The 14901-nt window shown below is 35.5% G+C and overlaps 1 protein-coding gene across 3 annotated transcripts in view; it reads left to right on the forward strand.

Annotated features, from left to right (window-relative positions):
* The window catches only part of KCNQ5 (potassium voltage-gated channel subfamily Q member 5), a 524285-nt gene that overhangs the window by 71285 nt on the left and 438099 nt on the right, over positions 1–14901 (forward strand). The window lies entirely within an intron of this gene.

Genomic DNA, 14901 nt, shown 5'->3' on the forward strand with positions numbered 1-14901 from the left:
TCAGCTCCTCCCCTGCTCACACTCTCTCTCTCTCAAAACAAATAAAAAGATTTTTTAAAATTAAAAAAAATTATAGAATAATCTAAAACACTAAAATTATAAAACAATTCATAACAAATACAGTATTATTTTCTTGACTGAGGTTCTAAATTGTACATATTGTCCTAGATTATTTCCTCCTTCAGAGGAAAGCCAGTATTCACAAACTATTGCCTTTTCAATGAAAATGCATTATAAGGGTGAAAGTGAGGCTGAAAAAGTATAAAATACTAAATTCTGTGTAGCAATGTGAAATGCTTCTCAGATAAAAGGTAGGAATCAAATGCAGTCTCCAGTTCATGCAGCTCAAGGGAAATAAAGGTGGGAATTCCTGAATTATTGGTCAACTTGAAAGAAATATAGATTTTTTTAATGAGTATATAAAAAGGTTTAGGAAACAGTTTTTAGCAAGTGATAAAAAAAAGTATTAAGTTCTTGGAATGTTGCAGTAAATAGCTAAGGTTCACGTAGAAAAAGATGTGTTTTTGAATATCAAGGAACAAAAACTCCCTTTGTTTTATTTCACTCTCTGTGGAAATACTTTAAGACTCAGCCCCAGGTCTGTGTGCAACAATCAGATCAGTGTGACTGTTGTTCTCCCATGTCCTCAGCACGTGACTCATTCACGAAGAACATTGACAAACAGATTCTCATTGTCAAGGAGTATGCATTACCCTAGACTTCATTGCAATTGAAGAAAAAAATGGTGACTTTACAGTGAGATTTCATTTCATAAAGCTATACTTTTGGCAGACGCAAGTGAAAAACCATTATTTATATTTATTATTGTTGTTCCAAGTGTTCAGCCTTATTATCTCCATAGAATCAGTCATGATTCCTTTTAAAAATACTCATCGTTCTCCTCCTCTCCATCCCTGTTATTTCTGACCTGCCTCAAACCTATTCACTCTCCTATTTAAACAGCCTCCTAACTGGATTATTCTCCTCCATGTCTTCCTCAAGACAGCCACAAGGGTGGTCTGTTAAGGTGATCTGTTGCCATTACCCCTTTGCTAGAGCCCTGCAATGACCTGCAGTTCAGCAGACAGAGGACAAGCGCTAATGAGGGCAGAGCACACCCTCTCTGTGCAGGAGCAGCCATCTCTTCATCTACTCTCCCCTAAACTCGGACTCTACTCCAGCAATCCTAAACTACTTGCAGTGTCTTGCCCTTTGCATCCTCTGCCTTTGCCCATGCTGCCCTTACTGCCCATCCTCTTTCCTTTACTCCAATTTCTCCCTTAGACTCCACTCCTAAGTCACTTCCTCCAGATGTGGGTCAGGTGGCCCTTGTTTGTGAGCCCATGGCCTGCGCCTGTCTTCTTTACTCCACTTCCATGTTACTTCGTAATGATTTAAGTGTCTGCCACCCCCAGTAGATTAATTTGGGGGGGATAAAAACAGTGTCATAAGAATCCAACAAAACCAAAAAGGGCTGAAAATGTCTAGTTAAACCATTTCTTAAAAAATATTTCATTTGGCCAGAACCAAGGTACACAGACTTAAATTCTTACAAAGAAGCATTTGCAAAACTAGCAAGTTCAGGTGGTTTAGATACATGTCAGCATTTTAAAATATTCCTTCATTTGGTCTGATTTTTAAAGCATTTTTCTATTTATCCAGTTCTGTTTGGAATATGTGTTCTAATTTTCAGTTAGATTGCAAGAATGTACATGGCCCTGCAAAGGAAGTAATTACCCAGGATGAGGACATTTGATATATTTGCTGTTCCTGTGAAACTTGTAAAACTACTCATTCGAAGAGATTTTCTCTTAAAATAAGGTTTTAAAATAGGGCAAATTCAATAAATCGTTTAGTTGTGGCTACTTTTAAACACCAATATTTTGTACTCCATTTTTGTGTGTCTTAAAATATATGACCAAGCCATACTTTTCTATAAAAATAAAACTGAATCCTACCTACTTCCTTCTGAATACTGATAACTGCACATAAGGTGTTGTGTTTTTAAATTTTATTAATAGCTTCTATTCTAGCCTTGAGCTTCACATTTTTAGATATGTTTTCATTATCATAATTAGGTTTTGAGAAGATCATTTCCTATTTTCTTCTTTTTTTTAATGTATGCAACAGAAATCTTTAGAAAAAATATTTCTCCTTATATTTATAGAATGACAGTGAAATCATGTTAAGTTTATCAAAAAAGATTGTTTTTTAATACCCATAAGGACCAAACTGAAATATTTGCAAGTCATTATTTAAGTCTTTAAATAATACATTAACAACGTGCATGTTCTTTTTTATGTCTTTGTAAATTGCCCTGTTTCTCATTTGTCAGAGATTACCCAGTGAGAACCCTGTAGGGATATCTGCAAGAGGTGCTTAATAGATTCTTTTAGGCAACAGCAATAATGACCTTCTTTCCTTAGTACAATATGGTTAGTATTTTTCCAAAACATGAAAATCATGTATAGAATTATATATGAATGCCAATATCAACTTTATGATTAGGGAGACTCCTTCCTAATAAAAAGGGAACATATAAAATATGAGTTTACATTTCCATATGTCTAGTTCTTGCTTTTTAAAAAAGGTAGTCATGGTTTTTCTGGAGAATAATTGTTGTATGTGGTGGAAAAGTTCCTTCCATTCATGTGAAATGTAAAGTTTCCTCTTTGCTTAGAATTACCATTTTTGTAATTAGGAGGGTTTCTTTTTTAAGTGGATTGCTATTATTTCATCTGTATGTATTTCTGACTTCCAACTCCATTCTATTACATTATCTTTTGATTTGGTGATACTGTATAAAACATACTATTTCTTTTCCTTCTTCTTCTACTCCATTAAGTTCATTGCATTTAAAAGAGGGTTACTGTACTATTTCATTAAAATATAAACATTATTTACAGAGAAGATGTTACAGTTGAAGATTTGATTATGTCCCCTCAGTTTAGAAACAAAGAGAGAGGCACTCCAGTGCCTACCCAATAGCCTAGCCCAGCTTCCAAGTTATTTCTGACTTGACTCTTTCTTGGTGTCTTTCCTCCAAATAAACTGATTTAGTCAGTGTTTCTGCAATAACATCTATTCTTTTCTGCCTCTCTGCCTTTGCTCAGTTTCTTCCACCTGATGTGCTTTCCTGTTTTGAGCCCAATCCCATTCACACCAGTGCCCTTTACCACATATGTGATCACTTTCTTGGTACTCGCATCCTGGGTGTCCTAAATAACTACTTATTCACTTTGATTTAGATGGCTAAGTTGTGAGGACAGAATCCTGGGTCAGTAGAACTCACTGCATGCCTATCAATCATCAGTAAATTTAAACAGCAGAAGCTAAAGCTAGAGTATGTCTTTATATTGAATCCATTTACTACTTTTGTCAGTGTTTGGTAAGTGTGAATAGGAAAAATACTTTGCCAAGATATAGATGGTAGGATTGCCTCCATAGATTACAAGAAATACTAGCTGCTGCCTTTTGGAGACTTTGTATTTTATGAGTAAGAACATTTAAGTAGGAACAGGTTGAAATGTCATAGTGCATTTTTTTTTTTATTTTTTATAATTTTTTTTTTTGAACGTTTATTTATTTTTGGGACAGAGAGAGACAGAGCATGAATGGGGGAGGGGCAGAGAGAGAGGGAGACACAGAATCGGAAACAGGCTCCAGGCTCTGAGCCATCAGCCCAGAGCCCGACGCGGGGCTCGAACTCACGGACCGCGAGATCGTGACCTGGCTGAAGTCGGACGCTCAACCGACTGCGCCACCCAGGCGCCCCGTCATAGTGCATTTAATTGTGCAAGTATTCTTAAAAATATGCCCAGTGTTACTGCTGGTGGGAATGCAAACTGGTGCAGCCACTCTGGAAAACAGTATGGAAGTTCCTCAAAAAATTAAAAATAGAACTACCCTACAACCCACTAATTGCATTACCATGTGTTTATCCAAAGGATACAAAGCTGTTGATTCGAGGGGGCACATGCACCCCGATGTTTATAGCAGCACTATTGACAATAGCCAAATAATGGAAAGAGCCCAAATGTCCATGGACTGATGAATGGATAAAGAAGGTGTGTGTGTGTGTGTGTGTGTGTGTGTGTGTGTGTGTGTGTGTGTGTGTAATGGAATATTACTCAGTGATCAAAAAGAATGAAATCTTGCCATTTGCAACAACGTGGATGGAACTAGAGTGTATTATGTTAAGCAAAATAAGTCAATCAGAGAAAGGCAAATATCATATGACTTCATTCATATATGGAATTTAAGACACAAAACAGATGAACATAGGGGAAGGGAAGCAAAAATAAGATAAAAACAGAGAGGGAGGCAAACCATAAAAGACTCTTAAACACGGAGAACAAACTGAGGGTTGCTGGATGTTGGGTGGGGGGATGGGCTAAATGGGCAAGGGGCATTAAGGAGGACATTCATTGGGATGAGCACTAGGTGTTATATGTAAGTGATAAATCACTAAATCCTATTCCTGAAGTCATTATTATACTATATGTTAACTAATTTGGATTTAAATTAAATGAATAAATAAATAAAAATATGCCTAGCATTTTTACTGTCAAAGTATTTTTAAAATAAAACATGGCCAATGAGATAAATGAAAATTTGTAAAACTTACTTTCTCCTCCTGTAGGAGTTTGTGTCCCTTTAAGAAGTGAGGTTGGGCAGCAGGAGATTTTCTAAGCAATTATCAGCCTTGATTTTTGAGGCAAAAAGAGCTGTTAGATTTTGTACTTTAATTACTTCAATTTAAGAGCTAATTTGTTATATTATTGTTATAATATTGTTACAATATTGACAGGCTCAAATTCCCTAAAATAAATGATCAAAGAAAGAAGTCTAGTATAAGATTAAAAATGTTTTTCTTTTTGATACTGTTGTCTTACTCAAAAAAGAGGATTTTTGTGTGTGAAAATTTAAACAAGAGAAAGAATAGCAAACTATTAAAATGAGGTATTATATTTGCATAAATTATTTTTGAAAAAAGTATTTGATAAATGTTTACAACATAAAGAGCTTCATTAATTTACTTTGAAATTTTAGTGAAATAAGGCAGCAGATAGCAGAAATATTAAACATCATAAAATTAAATTTGGTTAAAATGCCACTAATAGTGTAGTTGTATTTTCTTTTTAGAATGAATTTTGAGTGGCTCAGAAAAGAAGCACCTTATTGGCCACTGTAAATCTGGCTGTTGTTATCTTTCCTCTTATCAAAGTAGGAGCATTAAGATACTCTGAATATAAAATGTGAAATGGAAATATGTTTTCTGTTTAAGTTTGAGAGATTCTGATAAATTTAATAATTTATAAAATATCTTGTTATAATTGAATTTTAAAAGATGTCTGTTTAAAGAATCAAAAAAAGATATATTCACTCATCCATTAGACATGTACTGGTGCTTTCTCTTTGCCAGACACTGTGGTAGACACTCAAGATGGAGAGATGAATTACAACTGTAATTCCTCAGAGATTTGCAATACAAAGAGTGTAAATAAATCTATAACCAAATAAATACAATAGAAATAGTAAATGTTATGTAAATATGTGTACGGGATATGGTAGAAGCATGAAGATAGTGACCATACTTGCCCATGGCCTCATGATAGGTTCTAAAATATTTATTATATATGGTATAACATATTTGTATAAATGCATGTCTTTATAGTTGCAAAAATCTGAGAACAAATGTTAATGTCTGTGTATGTACGTATTCATATTTTCAATCAGTTATGAATATCAGGCCATAATGGTTTGTTTCATATTTTCCTCATGCCCAAATCACTTCTTGATATTATATTAAGCAAATAAGAAAGCACATCAACTCCATTAAGCAATTAAATCTTTATTTTAGTAAATTCCTATGTGGCACACTAAACTGGTGTCATGATGGCCTTGAAAGTATCAAGGTACCTTCCTAAAAGATAGATTTTCTATAGTAATCTGCAAGTATCATCTTTCTATGTTCCTTATCAAAAGAATAATACTTACAACCACATGTAATAATTTTCTATGCTCATTAATATTCATAAACATGAAGATACCCACACCAGCATAACCATCCTGCCTGTATTGTACTTAAGCTATTTTAGGGAAAATGTATTAACTTAATTGTTTCCTGGTGTCCATAACGGGGAAAGAGATGTCTAGGTAACATGGTCATATAAACTGTGAGTGTGTGTGCATTTGTGTATACCCATTTAGACATGTGTACCACCTAGGGTTTCCAATTGGGAATGGCAGTTCAACTTCATAAATGCTTTTGTATGTGTATTCACAAAGCCACCTGATTCTCTTTAAAGTATTACCATTTCCATTACTAAATGTGAAATCTTAAATCACAGATGTTGCCCAATCCACTGGAGAACCAGTGTTGATACTTTTTTTGTTAATATCAGGGCAGAAAGCCTAATTAAATTAATATAAATCAGTATCGATTTGTATCAATAATAAAAGTGTTCTGTATGTGATAATTCTGCCTTCACTGGCAGGCATTATCCAGTTTTTGATTATGTGTGTGTGTGTGTGTGTGTGTGTGTGTATGCGTGCATGTGTGCTTATTTCAGAACTTTTTAAAAATGAAATCATTATATGGTATATCTGGATATAGTAGGAAATGAAATAAAGTTTATGTTCATCAATAGAAATGAATATTATTGAAAAATATCCAAAAATAGCCCTTAAGATAAATTATAACTAAGATAAAATGCTTAGGAATGTTTAGTTCATTCCATGATTCTCCTGGAATTTAAAGTATACATTAATCAGAAAATAGTTAATCAAGGACAGAATAGAAACGAGTTACCAATTAAAAATTTTATATGTATATATTTAATTGTTCAGTAGCTATAAAACTGACTAACAAAATCTGAATCAAAAATATTCTTTTTCTACTAGCACTCCAAAGCAAGTGGACAAGTGTTCAGGGTCTATAGCTGACATGGCATTTACTCAATCAGCTAGTACAGTCAACAGTCTGACTCTGACCTTTTACCCAAAATCGGCTCCAAAACTATATAGCTCTTCTTGTTTTCAGATTCAGACCTTCCCCTCCATTTCTCTTATCAATCCTAAAGCTGTCGTCCCTACCTTTGTTGAGTCTCATCATCTGCTGTTAAACCACTCATCCAGAACTTTAGACTGCTTTTGAGGAAACCAATTTTTAAGAAATACACCTCCTGCTTAGCCAGACCTTCTATTCCCCGCCCCCCCACCATTGACATCCTGTCATATTTCCAAAGTAACTGCCTTCTATAAGCTCCTAAAGAGTTCTTACCTTTTATCTATTTCTTTAGTTTCTCTCATACTCTTTTTACCCAGATTTTTGCTTTGGACCTTTGTGAATATGTTGTCCATGACACCCGAAATATACTTTCCTCTTAATATTGTCTTTCCAAATCTCATCCAGTCTTCAGAGCCCATGCCTAGTCGTGCCTTTAAGAAATCTCCCCCATGGGCTCCCCTCTGGATACTCTTTTAAGTCACTCAGGTATTTATTAGCAATACAGGACATCTAGAACTAGTGATAAAGGTTTTCTATTGTACTCCAGTGCTACTGTCTCTGTAACATGGACTCAGCATTTTAAGAGAAGAAGCCATGTCATATTCTTCTCTTAATCCTCATTAGAACACAAAAAGACATAACAGGTCCTCAAGAAATACTCATTTATTGAGTGTAGATTACAAGGATCATTATGAAACTTTAAAGCAGTAGTTTTCAATCAGGGGCAATATGGGACATTTGGCAATGTCTGAAGACATTTTTACTTGTCCCAGTTGGGAGGGAGATCCTACTGGCATCTAATAAGCAGAAGCCAGGAGTGCAGCTGAACGTTCTAACAGTGCACGGGAACACAACAAAGAGTTATCCCAACCCTCCAAAAGTCAGTAGCGCTGAAGTTAAGAAATCCTGCCAAAATAGGTGTTAAATTTCACAGTAAACAATCTAAAATCTTATATATTTCCTCAAAAGCAAGAACCTTTAGGGATTAGGCCATGGAATGCCATTGTATGCATTTCTTCTCTTCTTACCACTGTTAATGGAAGATCAAATAAATGTTCCAAAGACAGCCAGAGGTGATTTAAAAACACTTCATTAAATATTCACATGGCTACCAACACAATAAGATCCAACATAAACTGAGTCTACACCACATTTATCAAAACATGGTAGGGACCACCTTATTCCTTTTATTACAACTTTCTTCATCCTAAATTTACTCTGATCTGTGCTCCTCAGCAGTTTTTACCCATTCTTATTCATATTACCTTCTGTTTTTGTCAACATATGTTTTGATATTGAAATTGTAATTACAACTAAGTGTCAACGCATTCATAAATTTGACTTTTTGCATGTATTAACACATATTTCATATGTATTAAGATATGAAATTAAAGGGAGTCAGGGTAGGAAAAAATTGAGAAAAAATTTGAAATGTAAAAAGGAAAATTCTTTCAGATGTTCTTAAAGACATGAAATTATTCAGAATTTTACCTTATTGCAAAGAGAGAAAAAATATTAGATTTGAACTTATTAAACAAATACTTTTTTCAAACTTTCTTCTAAATGAAGGAACAAATCAAAATAGCAAAATTATAGTTCCTCCTTTGACTCATGTAGTTTTCGATAAGTAGTTGGGTTGCTATCAGGGTATTTTTGGAGAGAAAGGACGTGATTCTCCAAGGAATTACAAATATTACATATAAAGTTATTGTTGCACCTATTCGTGATGCATTCAAAAATAATATATTACCTAAATATAATATTGATCAGTTTTCCTCCCTTTCAAAATCCTCTAAAAATAAAACAAGCATAGGAAAAATTACTTGGTTTGGAGTAGGAGTCACTCTAAATGTGTGCTTTTATTGCCTTGTTTTTAAGACCTTTATTTTAATCCATGCAAAACATCTAAATAATTTAGTCCTGGAATCCCATTCATTGGCAAACTAAAAGACCATCCAAATAAATAATAATCTGGGATTACTCTTGGTCCTTGGAAAGGAAATATTTCTAGAAATAAAAATACTGTTATTCTCTTTTTCCTGTAATTTTCATAGCACTCTGATGGCAGTTTTATGGCCACTAACAGAGATTTGGCCCAGAAAAGCATGTTTAAACTGAGGGTGCACCCCTGCTAAATCAAAATGAATTGTGAAATAGCTAGAAATGCCACAACTTCTCTTCATGTTCTGCAAATTGTTTCAAGATGTTTTCTATAAACTTGCACTACTTTTGCTTTTATTTCTTTTTACTCATTCATTCAGCAAATATTTACTAAAAATAAATTTACTAAGAATTTACTAAGAATATAAAAAGAATATCCCATGTACCAGCCACTAGTCTTACATGCCCAGTCACTGGTAAGCATGGGCACACATTCTTCCTGTTTGACAGAGATTACAGTCTGATAGGGCAAGTAGATAAAGATCAAATAATTATATAAATAAAGACATTTTTTTATTCATTCAGGAAACATGCATTGAGTGCCTCCTGTTTTTCCAAAATGTTCTAGACTTGCAGGACACAGTGCCAAAACCTAAGAAGCTGACCTTCTGGCAGGCAAAAAAACAGTAAGCAAATAAAAATAGATAGATATTATCATGACAGGTGGTACTATGAAAAAAATTAAGTTATATGAGGGCATAGAAGATTTTGGGGATTGGGGTAATATGTTTCAAGACACAGTGGTCAGGAAATGTTAGAACAGAGACCTGAATGAAGAAAGAGAATGAGTCATGAGAAGAGAATTCCAGGCAGGAAGTGACTGACATATTAGGGAATCCACAAGGGAAATGGGGTGAGTGAGGGAGAGTAGTAGAAGATGAGATCAGAGAGATAGGAAGGGGCTAGATCTTTTATGTGGCAAATACCTTTGGTTATTACAAACTGTGCAGAGTGCTTTATAACAAATACAAGTGTTAAAAAAAACAGATAACTGAGAGCCTAAACTAACCTGGGGAATTAGAGAAGGCTTCTGTTGGGGATTAAATTGTGTCCCCCCCAAATTCATATGTTGAAGTTTTAATTCCCCAATGTGATCATGTTTGAAGATAAGGTCTTGAAAGAGGTAATTAGGTAAATGAAATAGAAAGGTAAGATCCTAATCCAATAAGACTGGTATCTTTATGAGAATACAAAAAGATACCAGGGACCCATGCACACAGACAAAAGGCCATGTTAGGATTCAGTGAGAAGGTAGATGGCCATTTGCAAGCCAAGGAGAGGTGCTTGAGGAAAAACAAAACCTGTCAACCTTTTGATTTGGACACCTAGTCTCCAGAATTGTGAGAAAATAAGTTTATATTGTTTAAGCCACCCAGCCTCTAATGTTTTCTTACAAAAGCAATAGCAGACTGATACAGCTTCCATGAGGAGGTGACCTTTGGGCCAAAAACTGAAGGAAATATAGGAGTTAACCACTTGAAGTAGCATAAGGTAACAGTATGTGCAAGGACCCTATGTTTGAAAAGCATATAGTGTGTTCGAGATTCCGAAAGCCTGTTGGCTGCAGCTCTGAGAGCAAAGATAAGAACCGCACATGAAGAGATGGAAGAGGTTGAGGGAAGGTAAATCATACAAGATCTGGTAGGCTCTCTGAAGGATTTTGGCTTTTATCTTAAAGGGGCTCATATGATCAAAAAGATTTGGCATTTTTAAACATCATCTGGCTATGAAAATTGGAGTAGGGAAAGAATGAGTGCAGGGAGACCACTCTAAAGTCCCAGAGGGATGGTGAAGTAGACTAGACTAGAAAGGAAGCAATAAAGATGGAGAGAAGTAGATAGTTGTGGATGAAGCTGACAGGACAAGGATTACTCCTACATCTTTGGGCCTTGCAGATGGAAGGAAGTTGATTCCACTCTTGAGATAGGGAACACTGAATTCATAATTTTATCTCCAAACCTAATCAGTTCCATTTTGAACATGTTGAATTTGAGATGCTTCTAAAATATCCAAGTGGAGAATGAGTAAGTGGATAAATCTGGAGCTCAGAAAACAGATGGAAGCTGGAGATATAAGCTTGGGGTTCACCAGCATATATATAGTAATTGAAACTTGCTGTAGTTTCAGTTCTCTAGAGACAGGGATTTTATTTGTTTTGTTCACAAATGTATCCCAGGTGCATGGAACAGTGCTGACATATGGGAGGCACTCAATACATATGTGTTGAATGAATTAATGAATAGATTACCTACAGAGAGCATTTCATATGAAAAGAGAAATAGGTCTAGAATGAAACTTTGAAGAAAGCAACATTCATAGGCTGGGTAGAACTTACGGATATACAACAAAGGAACAGTCAGAAGAAAATCAGTAAAGTCTGAGGTACATGTAGCCAGAGGAAGAGTGTTTCAAGAAGAAAGGTGAGTTCATCCTCTGCAGTGAGTGGCATGCAGCAGCAAGCCTAGCCCATGAATGAACACTTCTGAATCCTAACGGCTTTAAAATACTTGAATTTATTTATCACTGTTGTCAATCTTTGAATCAAAAAAGATTTGATTTCTTATGTGCAGGATTTACCTCAGATAATAACAGTCTCTTGGAACCACATCTCTGACACATTCCCAGCATGGGTGTGTATATAATTTCATCATCATTCCACGCATTAATTTATGATCATAACGACAGTTGCAAATAACGTATTTGAGTAATGGAACACCAGTAGCTTTTCTTGACAAATGCATTTGAAGTCTTCCCTCTGGATGAAAACTCAACCGCTTTTTGCCTTACTATCTCCTCCCCTCCCTCTTTTTATTTCATTCTGTGCTTCCCTACACTCTGCATAACAAAGACTTTATTAGCTTCATGAATAACCACATGATAAGTCATAATTAAGACCTGAATAAATGGTAAAAAATAATTTTATTTCACCACCTGTATACTGTCTACAAAAAATGTAGACTGGTTAATTAATTAATTTATTAATTTCCAAAGTTGTGAGTATAATTTGTGTAATCCTAGTTATTCTCATATAGATTCTCCACCTTGCAGAAGAGCTATATGGAACCATCTGGGGACATTTCTTATTCTCATGACCATAGTTTTCTTATAGCTGAATTAGGGTCATGGACCTCAACTGAGAGATCAAGAATATTCAGCAGAAAATCCTGCCTCTCCATTTCTTCTGAGTGGCCTCTTTCTTGAGGTAGATGACCCACTTGACTCTTATTCATTATTAGCAATAGAAAGAATAAGGAGAAAAGTCATTAAGTAGCCCTTGGTTTTGATCCCAACTGTGAATTATAAATATTTAGTTTAAGGATAATTCTGTTTCTTCCTCCCTGCTTTATTTTTCTTCAATACACTTATCCTACTTGAAATTTTATTATATGTTTTTTACTTTATTTGGTCCTGGATTATCTTCCAACGGAAAATAAGAACAAGACAAGAACATTGTCTCTCTCAGCTTTGCTGCATCCTCACGCTCAAAACTATGCCTGACATATTGCAGGAGCTCAGTAATATTTACAGGATAAATAAATAAATAGATACTTAAATCCTGATGGTGGGAAGTAGATATAAAATGCTGGTTGAGTTTGCTATTTAGCATGAAATGCAATTCTTGATATCAAGTCACACATTTGAAATATAGGCAAACTTTTTGGCTTTGGATTTAACATCTTTAGCTGACTTCTCCTAAGCACCAGCCCCACATTGGATGTTTCCACATGAAGATCCAAAAGGTGCTTTGAACTCAAGGTATCCCACCCAAACACCCTTCTTTTTTGTTTTCTGCCCCCCACCCCCCACAACCCTCACACCTCTTCCTCCTTCTCAAGGCCTTCTTATCACCTTTTACCTACCTGCTCCTTTGAGTTATAAAATCCCTCTCCTTCTGATACCCAACCTCTCAACCACATGGCCCCTGTCATGATTCATTGGATAACTCCCCTTTCCTGACAGTTGCAAGGCCTCCTAAGGACTTCTGGTGCCTCTAGTCTCCCTTTTTTTCCAGTCGATATTCCATATTCCAGATATTCCACACTTAGCAGTGTGAATATTAGCTAATCAATAAAAAACATTAAGTTTATTGTGTGTGCATTCTAGGTTCAAGGAATAGTCTAAGGCCAAATGGGGCTCTTTGTCTTACATGAGGGCATAAAGACTAGATATGCTCATGTCACTGTCCTTCCCAAAAATGTTCAAAGACATTTTCCCATTTACATTCAGTAAAACTTAATCCCTTAAAATGATATTTCCAAACTCTTTTGCCTTCCTAGTTTTATATCCAATCCTTCCTATGACCCTAAACACAAGCACTCTACATAATTCCTGTATTGTTTCTAGAAAGGGTATGCACTTCATCTTGAGTTGTGACTTTCTTCATCTCGTCCCTCTGACTGGAATGGATTCCTCTTTCCCCTTACCCACATGATAAGATCCCTTTCATTCTCAGATGCCTAACTCAAATGTCTGCTCACCTATGAGCCCTTTTCCACCACCACAGGAAGAATTACATCTTTTCTGTTTGCTCACAGCCTTCATTTAGTCCTCTGTAAGAGCACTTATATCTGCTATGGAGTAGGTTCTGAGCACCTTAGAGACATGCTCCTGGTGAGTTCATTTTTTGTTTAAGGGATCTTATTACTAAGCCTTAATTTCTCTACACATTTGAGATTTCAAGTTCATATCAAATAATGTCTTTCTAAAGTATTCCTACCTTTCCTCCAATATGTTCTATTAAGTGCTAGCCATGATTGTGCAACACTACAATAACTGCTATGCTCTATTTCTCTAAAGTTCTCCATCCTTGAGCTGTAGCAATGAGGAGCTTTTTATAGCCCATTTGGTAGGAAGACTCACACCATCTTTAGAGTTCAAAATGGAAATGGATCCTCCACTGTGCTGAACAGATCCTCATAGAACGTCCCGTGCAATATGGCTAAATACTTTGCTTTCCCTTTTTTTGCTAATGTAGCTCAGGAGCAGTTGCTTGTGTACTTTATGCCTAATAATCATGTGGTTACAAAAGGACATGCAAAAATCTCTTTTTGTCATAAATATAGATAGTGGTAACCTCGGGTATTATTTGGTAGCTAGGGTGATTTCACTAATGACCAGCAGATACAGAGCTTAATTGTCAACTGATATATGTCAGAACTCCACATACTGGCCAATTTCCATCAGTTTCTAAATGGTAACTGCTAATGTCAAGGCAGTTCAAAAACAGCGAAAACTTGATTTCCCCTTAATATCCTGAGAATCATATTAATGGGCACCAGGGAGTCTGGGCAATAAATCTGATGGATTTTTGCCATCATATTTAGAATACAAATTAATGCTAGAAACAGTTTTCTAACAGGAGATAATAAAGGAAATGGGAAAACAAAAATAAATGTTACAAAGATGAAAAATACAGTCTCTGTGAGCAAATTAATTGCTTTTGTAAATTAGATGGAACTTTTTAAATCTAGGCAAGAGTTTTAAAATTATATAATTTAGCTAAATAACATAGTATTTGTTCCTACCATCAAATATTTGTCTTTCTGTTGGGGCCAAAATTGATGTTTAAATATGTTTTATGACAAAGAAGTGGTTGCCAAATTATTTACTAGTGAATATTTCTTTAATTGGACTGAGGTAAGTGAGAATGTGATTCATCCCTAAAGTGGCCAATTTCAGGCAGGGTGGGTGTGAAGACTGACTCCCATCTCTATACCTACCAGTGAGATCATTAGAGACATGCAGTGTTTGTAGCACACAAACTGGACAGTATCTGGGTGTGTTCACAGTACAAGTACACAATACGGGTTCTGCCAACCTGTCCCAAATCCTCAGGCCAAATCCCTTGAGGCCCTGGCTTTCGCCTTGCAGATTTTGGCTGTTAATGACAGTTAAAATCTTGTACACCAAAGGCTTTCAGAAAATGTTTGTGCTTTGATTATGACAAA

This window comes from Lynx canadensis, chromosome B2 (genome assembly GCF_007474595.2).
Source record: "Lynx canadensis isolate LIC74 chromosome B2, mLynCan4.pri.v2, whole genome shotgun sequence".
NCBI lineage: Eukaryota > Metazoa > Chordata > Mammalia > Carnivora > Felidae > Lynx > Lynx canadensis.